The 13,539-nt window shown below is 31.2% G+C and overlaps 1 long non-coding RNA gene across 1 annotated transcript; it reads right to left on the bottom strand.

Moving 5' to 3' along the window:
• Positions 1-7,903: 7,903 nt before the first annotated feature.
• Positions 7,904-13,221, bottom strand: LOC127719015 (uncharacterized). Its single transcript, XR_007990100.1, has 4 exons — positions 11,649-13,221; positions 9,927-10,074; positions 9,499-9,681; positions 7,904-8,575 (listed from the first exon to the last, which is right to left on the bottom strand). It is a non-coding gene; the product is annotated as an uncharacterized LOC127719015 (long non-coding RNA).
• Positions 13,222-13,539: the final 318 nt, after the last annotated feature.

Genomic DNA, 13,539 nt, shown 5'->3' with positions numbered 1-13,539 from the left:
TAATGTATTGTTCATATATAGGAATATTTAATTTGATGGTTTTGCTATAGGGAAATATTCATTCTGAGAAACATAGATATAAATATATCCTTGTAAAACGTCCATTAAAATACGATGAGCGGCAATAAGGAAAATATTGTGATGTTCACATTTCGATCAATCATGTAAACGACACGTGTTAACATGAGAACAATATCATATTAGACAATTTAGAAATACAATTTATAAATTTGAACATATAAATGAATCTATATAGATAAGCAAACCGTGAACATAAGAACATTACATTTGAATAAAGTGGGTTTTATTGAAGAGTTGGTTTTTTTTTTCTTTACACATAATGTCTATTATCTTTTAACCTTTCTGAGCCAAGATCTGTTGATCGTGTTCTTTTTATTTGGATGTTTAGCCTTTTTTTATCTGTACACTTACATCTTTTTTTACAACTTTTCTTTGATTCCAATATTGGTCGTTTTCATTTGTAACATGCGGAACAGATCATTGAATAATGCAAACAACAATTTTATCGCTTTTGTTGTCAACTCTGTGTAATCAAACACATTTTTCATCTGATAGTTCTAACTCTTTTTGTTTTTTATCACCACTGCATTGAAACGGTGAAGGCTTTTAAGTTTTTCGTTTTCATATAATTGGTCACATCTCTAAGAAACGTCAATGAAGTTTGACATAGCATTTGATTTATTTCCTAATTTCCATTATGGCAGTCAAACTGAGATCAAGATCAAAGGTCATTCAAAGAGTTTGTCATGTTTGGTTTTTTAGCTACTCCTCTTAAACAACAAAAGAAATGAAATGAATTGTTTCAGACAATATTTGAAGGAACTGATAGTTGCAGTTAAAATAATTTGACTATATTTATACTCACTGTATATTGGCTTAAACAGTTACATTACACATGCATTTGGATTGTATGTATTAATTATGGATGGCTTTGATCGTACAGATATCAATTACACGTGACCTTGTGTGAAAAGAGAGCAGATGCTTTATCCACTAATTTCATGAAATATGAAACCCATTCATATTAAGAATTATTGTAAGGTGGACTATGCTACATACATTGGATCTTCACCAAAACATGATCGGACTTATGGTTTTGTATTCGATTGAGCAGTTATTTGAACATCGGTCAACTTTTGTGGCCTAATATTCAAGTACGGATATTTGAAATTTGTATACCCTGATCTGATATAGAAAAAATTACTAATGATGTTCAGTTTCATGTTATGTTATGCATATATTCATTCATTGATCATTTGAACGTTGATGATCAACAAATGTCAATTCGATTTGGAAAAAACCTCGCAAGTGTTTTGTGAACAATGCTATAAAGCTCCATGTTATTAAATCAACAAAAGATTTTGATTTAATGATAAACATGTTAGACTGAGTGATGCAGCTTACAACTGAGACCGATGTCTATTGAACCTTGTATAAGAGGATATTCATCTGGCACAGTTTTTTAAGAAATGTTTTAAATTTGTTTTTCTAGTTTGTCATCGCCCATAGTCGAGGTAAATATTATATATCTTTATAGTTTAGATGACTTATTCATATTCATAATTGTTTAGATTTCTTATCTAATAGAAAATCAAAATGATTATTATTTGTTAAGATCCGGTAATTTATTACTCAATACTATTTCCCTTTTTAATCTTATACCATTCACTAATTAGTTATCAACAAACTTTTATAATTTGACCTAAACGGTCATCTCAGTGCTCAAAAACGAGACTATTATAATTATCAATGTTCCCCACCTTAGCAGCAATATACCAACTTCACCGTCATATGTGATATACATTTCCTAACTCATTCGGTATTCAAGAGCTTGCAGCTGCTACTCAGGCCTTACAAAACGTCACCAGTGCATGAGCAGAAAGTTGATGAACCAAGGTTATGTCAAAGAACGTCTCGTCCTATTTCTAAAAAAGTTCATCGGAAGATACCAAAACCTTGTTGATAAATATTCCGTATCAACTTCACAAATAGTACATAATGGCCTTGAAATATAGATTCTAGGAACTTACATTGCTTATTATCTTACATACGTTTTATAGTGTTCTATTTCTTTGTCTCTCTATATTTTTACTTTACTGTTTAGTTCATTTTTTGTAATATACTTTTGGCGTGGCTCGGTATTTATACATCCTGCCATTGTGTTACTGTGCTATGGTCATTTTTGTATTCTTGTCTATCTATTTTGCTTATATACTTTGTCTATGGAGTGTTTCTATGCCATTTTGTATTTCTTTGTTGAAATACATGTAGTCATTTGTTTTTACAGTGATTAAGATAATAATTCAATATTGACTGCTAAACCCCAATTTTTGACATTTTTACCTATTCTGTCTGTTTGTTTTGCTCACACATTGTTGTCAATATAATTGGATTCTATCCGACTGTCATAGAAATGTGAGGTTTAGCTAGCTATAAAACCAGGTTTAATTCACCATTTTCTACATAAGGAAATGTCTGTACCAAGTCAGGAATATGACAATTGTTTTCCATTCATTCTAAGTATTTGAGCTTTTGATTTTGCCATTTGATAAAGTACTCGTTTTGTATTTTCCTTGGAAGTCGGTATTTTTGTTATTTTATTTTTTAAATTGACGTTTTTCATTAACAGTTGGCTATATGTTCATCTGTCAAGATGAAAGATACACTATTGTCATATTATTGGTAGGATGCGGACTTTTCACAATGTACAATAAACACACTACACTACAATTGTAATGATATAGTGTCTATATTAACAAGACACTTGCTTAAACATATGTAACTGCATTATAACAAATAAACCAAAAGGAGAAATACAACATTTGACAACGTAGATTCAAATTTATTTTTATTTATTTTGCATGATATCTTTTGGTCGCCAATATTACAAGGAAATGAGTGAAATATCAACATGTGTAATAACGAATTAAAGACAGAATATTCCATCACATACATAGTTTGAGTTTAACATGCAACGGTCTTATTTTTTAAGCCAGTTTAATTTTTGAAATTTTTTATTATTATAAATATTTTGACAATGTCTTTTTTGCATTAAATTGTCTATAAATATTGGTCTTCATTGCAGCGTTGTCTCGCTTTTTCTAGAAAGAAAAAGCCATATTTTCTTTTCCATTCTATCAATACCCTTTCGATCTGTACCTGTTAATCTTAAAAAACAAGTTTATTGTATATAGTTATCCAGCCAGAAAACACATATACAATCAAAATTAGTTTTATCAGCTTTTACAACTTAATGCACGTATGCTGTGTCAACAATTACAAAAAAAGAAGGATTCTTTGTTAGATAAAAAATGCCATAAACGTATACAATCTATACTTTTATGTTATATAGTTTCGCTAAGATGATGTGGATGTTTCAGCAGTTGTTGCATTCCACAAGTATTACGAGACTTGTTATTCTGACTCTAATTCAATTTCAAAACCCTAGATAAGACACAGACCGTAATTTGGTACGTTTATCCTTGCATCTGTGTTTATTGCGACATTTAAATATGACAGCAATTCTGTTAAACGATGTTTTAATTGGTGTATATTTTATCATGGATATTCCTTAAATTGGTTTGTGTCAGTATATGATGCTGTTGCATTTTAGGATATTTTGTTTTTTCCATGTTGCTCTTCGTGTATCTTGTTTCGATATAATTATATATAGTTGAATTAAATTATCTGAAATGTTATGCTGAATCTGCTTTTTGCTTTTGTGACAACATAGACCTATGATTAAAAACAAATATGCTTCCTTGTCAGGGTTGATATGCATAAAACTACTTGTTCCGAACGGACGGGTTACATGTCCTACGATTAATTAGTACTACGATTGGATATCTTAACAAAAGTGGTTTTATGCATATTAGCCCAGATCTACAGGTATGTAAATCTATCAAATAGTCAACGGGGAGCCAAACAGACCGATGGCACAAATTACCAAAGCCTTCGTAAAAAGCGAACTCAGCGAAAATTTAATACATGTCTTCTTCACTCTCACAGTTCTCTTCTTTTTACTAGTATAAATGAAGTCAAATGATAATATAGTATAATCGAGTAACTTTTACACTAACGTTAACATACATTAGTCTAACATTTGATCGTTCTAAGACACAATTTTGCGTACAGTTACGTACATTTAGTGTACTTTTATATTCTGGTAATATGGTAACGGAAGCTATTTAGATCGAAAAGAAGTGGTCATCTAAATGTATTGTAGTCAGTTCCTCCGAGTGTGCTTCTTTTTGGACTAGACAACTTTGTTACTGCGTTTCATTTCCTTTACATAGAATACAACGAGTATATCAAATGCAATACAATATATTACTTTATCATTTTGATGAATTTATCCCAGTTACTGTCATTTTTACCAGTAATTTCTGTGTGCGTTGCTTACACAATTTTGTCAAAATAACGGAACTAAACTATATACAACTATAATACAAATAAGAAGTTACGCTAGTTATAAATCAGTTTTACCCCCAGCAGTTTACTCAGAAAATCCCTGTATCATGTCAAGAATATGACAATTGTCTTTACGTAGAATGATATTGTCTTTTTTTTTTCGGTTTTTCCTGATTTTACGTTTTGAATATACTCTGACGTTTTGGTATTTTTGCGATTACATTTGATTATAAATAAGGAAATCACATACTTTTTTGGATTATAAATGACTCTTCTAATCTAAGTGATCCTCCAACTTTTGTCTTTATAATCCCAGTCGACTGTTCTGTTCTGTCTTTGGTGTTTATTAAATGATACATCACGATTGATTATTTCACACACGTCCAATTTTCTGCTTTGTTAGTTTTGCTGAAGAGGTTCAATTTTTCATTATTTATTCGTGTTTTTTGCTGGAATAATTCTACACTTCATGTGACAACGGAGAAAACACATTTTTCAATTAATAAACTGCATTGCATGAAGATGAAACTGATGACGATAGTAACGTGTGTACTATATAAACAAACGTCACATACACGCATCAAGGTTTGATATTTTAACATTTCCTGTCGACGTCAAATGTGACGTCATGTATTACAAAAACAATATTCGGTCAATCTCTTTGTCCGAGTATCTTATAGTCGATGTTCAATATGATGTTGATATAATTTAATGATTATTCAATTCATTTTTGATCAGGTTGATGGTCTGGGTTTCACATAATTCTGCTTAACTAAACTTTGTTTTAGAATGTTCATATATTGAAAATCATGCTAACTTATTTTAAATATAGAATAAAATTAAACCCGTCCAAAAGAATCAGACGAAACAAAACAGAAGAACAAACAATGGCATATGCAGCAAGAGAACCAACGACAACGTATGTAACGGACTATATATCCAACAAAAAGACTGACAAATATACTGAATACATCTAGAGGGCAACGCATAGTCTTTAACAAGGCAGCTCACTTTGCCATACATGGATCACTAAATCCAAAGTAATAAATAAAGAAACAGGGCAGAGGTAAAATTGAAAATGGAAATGGGGAATCTGTCAAAGAGACAACAACCCGACCATAGAGCAGACAACAGCCGAAGGCCACCAATGGGTCTTCAATGCAGCGAGAAACTCCCGCACCCGGAGGCGTCCTTCAGCTGGCCACTAAACAAATATGTATACTAGTTCAGTGATAATGGACGTCATACTAAACTCCAAATTATACACAAGAAACTAAAATTAAAAATGATACAAGACTAACAAAGGCCAGAGGCTCCTGACTTGGGACAGGCGCAAAAATGCGGCGGGGTTAAACATGTTTTTTGAGATCTCAACCCTCCCCCTATACCTCTAGCCAATGTAGAAAAAACAAACGTACAACAGTACGCACAGTAAAACTCAGTTTAAGAGAAGTCCGAGTCCGATGTCAGAATAGGAAACAAAAGAAAATAAACAAAATGATAATAATACATAAATAACAACAGACTACTAGCAGTTACTGACATGCTTGCTCCAGACCTCAATTACACTGATTGAAAGATTATGTCTTCATCATATGAATATCAGGCACAATCCCTCCTGTTAGGGGTTTAGTATTATACCGTCATAAAATAAATGAGAAGAACACAACCCGTGTCATGCCAACAACTGGTTTTAGAATAAATATGTTTAATTCCGATGCAAAGACCCTATAAGTGAATCAATATTAAAGCCAAAATATGCAATCTTTAATGACCTGACAACAGTATCGTAACTATATCCCTTCTTAATAAGTCTGTTTAAAGGTTTTGTTAGCTTTTGAGGTGAATACTGGCATTTTTGTGCTTTGTGAAGAATATTACCATAAAAGATTGGATGTGAAATACCCGAACGTATAAGATGTCTGCATGTTGAGTTATATTTACGAATGATGTCCTTATACCGATGAAAAAATTTAGTAAATGTTTTGACTAGTTTATGATATCGAAAACCCTGGTGTAATAATTTTTCAGTAATATATAAATTTCTCTCGCTAAAATCTAATACGTTGTTACATACACGAGCGAATCGTACAAGTTGAGATATATAAACACCATAAGAAGGTTACAAGGGAACGTCACCATCTAAAAATGGATAATTAACGATAGGAAATGCAAAATCATCTCTTTTATCATAAATTTTTGTATTAAGCTTCCCGTTAATGATATAGATATCAAGATCGAGGAAAGGACAGTGGTCATTGTTAGTATTAGCTTTATTTAAAGTAAGTTCAACAGGATAAATTTCTTTAGTATACATACTGAAGTTGTCATTATTGAGAGCCAATATATCATCCAAATATCTAAAAGTATTGCTAAATTTTTGTATCAGATGTTATTTCGATGGGTCTTTGCTGATTTTAGTCATAAATTGTAATTCATAACAATACAAACACAGGTCCGCAATAAGTGGTGCACAGTTAGTCCCCATTGGAATTCCGATAACTTGACGATATACGGAATCTCCAAAGCGAACAAAAATGTTATCAAGTAAAAATTCAAGGGCAGATATAGTATCAAAGCATGTCTAATTGACATAGCTCTTTTGTTTGTTGCTACTAAAAAATGACCTAAAAGAGTTTGAACATATGTATTCGCATTCCGACTTTTTAAATGCCCATTTAATTAGGTGTGTGATTTATTTCTTAATAAGAATATGAGGCAAAGTGGTATATAGTGTAGAAAAATCAAAACTTTGAACAGATTCAAAATCACCAATATAAGCATGCAATTTATCAAGTACTTCCAACGAGTTTTTGACACTCCAAAAGTAGTAATTCCACTATTTTCAAATGCCTTATTTGAACAATTTATTATCAGGTTTTTGATTGTACCAAGTGTACTAGTAAGTAGAATAGACAATTTAGTAGTTGAACAATGACTTGAAGACGAAATAAATCTATATTTGTAAGGTGATTTGTGTAGCTTCGGAAGCCAGTACATAGTTGGGACTTTCATTGTATTTGGTTCTGCTTGTAAAGAAGTAGCTAGTAGTTTATGTTTGTTACAGATATCGTTTTCTGAAAATGAAGTCAGTTGGAATGTTGGTGAATTCGTGATTTCCTTTTGCAGAACCTCAATGTAAAATTTACGTAGCCTTTTTTTCCACACCATGAACATTTTAAAAGTCTTTCAATCTTTATTACATTTCACATAGTCACAGCTCTTTGTTTTTGCTCTATGCATGCGTGGATTTAACTGCGTGACTTGGATTATTTAACCACCTAATACACGTGTATTGAGCATTCAAAACTATATACCCTAGATACATTTCGACCTTGATGATTTTGTTTATTACAAAGAGAGTTAACAAGTCAAATCTATCTTGTAACTTAAACAGTGCATCGATCTTAGGATACAATCAAATGCATGATGATTAACGATGTCAGTCGATGCACAATAATTCAGCACAATGTAAAATTTGCAATATGCTTATTATAAAAAGTATCAAAAACAATATGCAATGGTAAATAAATGTGTTGCTTCATGAATGAAATTAAAACTAATGTTGATATTTTCTAAGCATATAATTCAGACTCAGTATCTTTACGTTTCCGATGTTTGTCCTGACACCGAATCACATAGTTACATAAAAATAAACCGTTTGTTTCTATCACAGACACAATACAACAATCTGCAATAACCTGTCAGTTCTTTAAATATCGAAAACTTTCTTATGTGGTATGAGACTACCGATGGAATTCTAAACTTAAAACATGGAACCAGCCTGCTAGCAAAAAATAACTTAAATCATCTCACTGTTGTAGCAGTATGTCAAGATATTGTATGACAAAGGATCAGACAAAATACATTGTTTTGATATTGGTATTGTTCGCAAGTTTATTTGCAAGAAAATATATGAACATGTTGTTTAGTAAATTAGATCTAAAAAAAACATGCTATTTTATTTGTAACATTTATCGTATTTAAGTCTTGAGTTCTCAGGTGATCTCCACTTTTGACTTGATATTATATAATTAGCTGCTTCTTTTACGAAGATTTTTTATCTTGACGTATTTTCTTTGACATCTTCTCCAAAACTAACCGGAAATAAACAGCAGTTCCATCCTTTATTGCGGAATTTGTTCTGAATTATAGAAATAACAAAATCATTTGGTAAAAATGTTCCCTCAATATATCCAAATAACTCCAAAACGTAAACCTCGACTTTTTTTTAAATTACTGCATTAGTCTCTAGTTTACCTGCTGTTTTGGCGACAAACACGAATATTGAAAAAAATAACTGATTTATTATACTTCACCGTTCACTCAGAAGACTTAAATATGGTACCATTATCTATTTATACCTCAATATTGTACATGGTGTTATTTCTGCATCTTAAGTTATTAATAATTTAAAACAATTTGTGAATAACAGTGTCTTAGGTGCTAATATCTAAAATAGTTGAATGTTTTTACGTTTACATTTTTAAAGAATATGACCAGTCTTAAATTGTTCCTTTTTTCAATATTAACGTTGAGTTTATATGGGTTTTTCTAGAACTATTTATATCAATAAAACTTAACTGAAGACGACAGCATTCACTAGAAATTAAAAGAAAGGCAAACGATACCAAAGGGTAATTCAAACTTTAAACATTAAACATTCTTAATACACTTTTTGGAGGTTAAAACGCCTTTTTTGATTATCAATGAATGACACTGTTTCATACTTCGACCACTTCAATGTGACTATTTGTTTGAATATTACATTTTCAAGAAACACGATAATGTATTAAAGCACCAAAACTTTGTGTACTATATTACCATATCCACATGGTGTATATAAAAAAGAAGATGTGGTGTGTTTACATCGTCTGTTTTCCCCGTATCTTTATTTGACGAAAATTTCTTTCTTTTGTAGTTAAAGAGGTAGATGTGTAAGACTTCAAATTATAATTGGAAAGTTCATTAAAAGTAATTCATTATTCAACTTTATTAAGTGTTCACAGATAAATTGAAATACAACCTAATACATTCAATGCATCTGGCGCGCTGTTATGCATTTACCTTGATGAGGAATGCTCTACACTAAACGATGGTAGCTATTGGTTCTTATAGTCCTGGAGCTATATGACTGAAAAGGATTTTTTAAACCATCCTTAGTCATCCTTTTTTTTAAATACCATTAAACCAGACGGGTGAAAGCCTAGAATATACAAATTCTAGAGAAGCTGTATGACCAAAAAGAACCTGAAATTATATGGACATTGTTAAACATACAGTCATTATAATTCGACGGCAAATAGTAACATACAGTCTCCTTGTGCGTATTCTGTCAAAGATGAAAATATGTAGACAAACAAACACTTCATTGAGCTCAGAGCCATGGTACCAATAATGACAAGACTTATCAATATTTTTTTTTAATTAGCCTCCAACAAAATTTATTCTAAAATATATCTATTATTTGTGAAGAGTACAACCGTTTAACTCACCTTCATTTCGATTTTTTTATATCCATTTTCAGTTGATCAAAGATGAACCACGCATCCCTTGTTAATATTGCATGCCTAGTTTTGTATCATAATCATTTAGCTTACTTTAAGTAAGACATTACTGATTTACTGTCCAATGGTGTCTTTCCTATAAATTACAATCAAATTAAATCATCTAAAACAAAGCAACAGCAATTATGTATATAACTGCACCGTGATTTACCATGTCGAATAATGAAGACACTTGCATTGGAAAATTCCTCTTTTTTAACATTCTATTGTCATGATCTGTGGTAAATGTTTTAAAAAAACAACAATAAACGGATATTCATTTTTAAATGAATTTAAATCTTAAATGACCGTTTCGATCTCAACATAATTGGCAAACGTCAGGTCTTGTTCTAGAAGTTTTTGTTTGTTTGTTCATTTATTACTGTTAAACATTTTTGCATTTGTTCAATCTCGATCAGATTATTATTTAACTATTTGGCCTTTTTATTATTTTTTCGTTCGAGTGCCACTGTTGAGACTTTTATAGACGAAACGCGCGTCTACCGTACAAAATATCAATCCTGGTATCTATGATGAGTTTAATAAGTGTCAACATATTGTTTAATGAAATATTAAAACTGTATTTGTCATTAAACTACTTTGCATGAATGGTATTTTTTACAAAAAATAATGTTATACAACACACAAAATATCAGGAATAAGTATTTTGTTACGCATGCATTATTCGTATAATTACAAAGCAATAAGGTTAAAGCAAAGGAATACAATACAGCAATAACCTACGTCGGATAGAAATCGACCTTCTGCAAGTGCACGTAAACATTTACATGTATATGACTTTGATTGATTTTGAAAAATTCGAAAACAAAATTAATAATAACTTTTGATCTGTTTTAGGAGATTTATAACAACTCAATTTTCAAACAGTAACATATTTGCATAGAGATTGTTTCAACCCGAAATAGATTAACAGATGTATTGATATTCATTTGCATCAGGTCGATTTCTATCCGAAGCAGCTCATGTTTTAGCATTGATAACGAAATATGGAAAGTTCATGGGAAGTAATTCATTATTTAACTGTATTAAGTGTTGACATATCAATTGAAATGAAACCTAGTACATGTGATGCATCTGACGCGCTTTTGTGCATTACACTTGATTAGAAACACCATACACTAAAACTAAAGTATGGCAGCTATTGATTCTTATATTACTGGAGCTATATGACTGAAAGGGATTTTAGGACCATCCTGAGTCATCTTTTATTTTAGTTACGCTTAAAACAAAAGTTTAGAAAGACTAGACTTTACGAATTCTAGAAAAGGTGTATGACCAACAAAAACCTGAAATGATATGGACATTTCTGAACATATTGTATATTGTGTGTTTTTTTTTTTTTTTTTTTTTTTTTTTGGCTGTGTATTGTGTATGTACTGCTTTTGTGTCAGGGATGGATATCCAATATCCTTCGTTTTACTATTATACAGTCATTATAATTCGATGGCAAAAAGTAACATACTGGATCTATTTTTGTAAAGTCTCTCTCGCGCATATTCTGTCAACGCTGATGATATTTAGACAAAACAAAAATGTCATTGAGTTTAGAGCCATGGTACTAATAATGACAAGACTTATCAATATTAACCTCCAGCAAATTTATTCCAATATATGTTTATTACGTGTGAAGAGTAGAACCGTTTAACTCACCTTTATTTCTATTTTTGATATCCATTTTCAGTTGATCAAAGATGTACTACGCATTCCTTTTTAATACTGCATGTCTACGTTTGTATCATAATCATTACTATAGTTTACTTTAAGTAAGACATTACTGATTTACTGGCCAATGGTGTCTATCCTATAATTACAATCAAATTAAATCATATAAAACAAAACAACAGCAATTATGTAAATAACTGCACCGTGATTTACCATGTCGAATAATGGAGACACTTTCATTGGAACGCTGCTCTTTTTTAACAGTGTATTGTCATGTTCTATGGTATATGTTTAAAGAACTACACTTAAAGGATATTCATTTTTAAGTGAATTTAAATCTTGAATGACCGTTTCGATCTCAACAAAACTGGCAAACGTCAAGTTTTGTTCTGGAAGTTTGTGTTTGTCTGTTCATTCATTACTGTTCATAACTTTTGCATTTGTTCAATCTCGATGATATAATTGAATATGTTGTTGTGTTTTTACAGATAAAAACAGTCTGATCATTGACGAAACAGATCAGTATTGCCTAGCTGCCAGCAAATTGTGTGAATAGTACTAAGTTTGTAGCGGAGGAAAAGTCTGAAATTTTAATGTAAGACTTTAAATGACGTATTGTGTTTTTCCTCGTTCTGTAAAGTGCTGTTCAGATCAAATATAGTTTCCTTAAATCTTTTTCCCCCCATTGTTCAATAGGGGAAAGTTGATGTAAAACACTATATTATCTTTCATCTTTTTCAACTCACTAAATCTAAGTTACTAGTCTTAGTTACATCAAAAGTCGTATGATATCGAGACATAGCGTCGTATTTTGATTGAATGTAGATTCGCCTGCATATGACAGCTAATGCATGCACAGTATGGAACGCTTTGTCCCTTGACGTATTGTCCGTTTTGAGTGTATCTGCATAGATAAGGTTTTCTTACTTGTCATAGGCATTTGTGCAGATTTAACAAATTGTTTAAGATAGAAAAAAATCCTACTCACCATTGACAGTCAGTAAACATACAGCCGTTCAAATATAAGATAACTGGTTAAATATTACTACACATTTTTCTAAACTCTTTTTTCATTCGAGCGCCACTGTTGAGTCTTTTATAGACGAAACGCGCGTCTGCCGTACAAAATGTCAATCCTGGTATCTATGATGAGTTTAATAAGTGTCAACATATTCATTAATGAAACATTAAAACTGTATTTGTCATAAAACTATTTTGCATAAATGGTATTTATTTTATAAAAATAAATGTTATAAAACAAACACAATATCAGGAATAAGTATTTTGTTACGCAGGCATAATTCGTATACTTACAAAGCAATAAGGTTAATGCAAAGGAATACAATACAGCAATAATATGTCACCTGCGTCGAATAGAAATCGACCTTCTGCAAGTGCACGTAAACATTTACATGTATATGACTTTGATTGACTTTGGAACATTCGAATACAAAATTAATGATGACTTTTGATCTGTATTTTTATGAGTTTTATAATAAATCAATTTTCAAACAGTCACAACCTTTGCATAGAGATTGTTTCAACCCGAAATAGGTTTACAGATGTATTGATATTCATTTGCATAAGGTCGGTTTCTATCCGAAACAGCTCATGTTTTGCAATGTTAACGTATCACACTTATTACAAGGAGTACAGCAGCTGTTTTTAGAAACGAGTTGTTCTGTAAGACTGTCGCCTTATAGCATATTTATAATGGTTTTAATTAATTTTTTGAACATTTGCTCATGTGTAGACAGTGGTCAATTTTCGAGTGTTTTTTGTTTGATCAAGTACCTACCTGTTCATAGAAGATCACACTGGCTAAGTTCAAAATGTAGAATAATATACAAAAATTGTGTTAAGTAATCACGTAACCTTT

The sequence above is a fragment of the Mytilus californianus genome, unplaced genomic scaffold, assembly GCF_021869535.1.
Source record: "Mytilus californianus isolate M0D057914Y unplaced genomic scaffold, xbMytCali1.0.p SCAF_10, whole genome shotgun sequence".
Taxonomy (NCBI): domain Eukaryota; kingdom Metazoa; phylum Mollusca; class Bivalvia; order Mytilida; family Mytilidae; genus Mytilus; species Mytilus californianus.
Note: the sequence above shows the minus strand (reverse complement) of the source record. Positions and strands in the feature narration are given on the sequence as shown.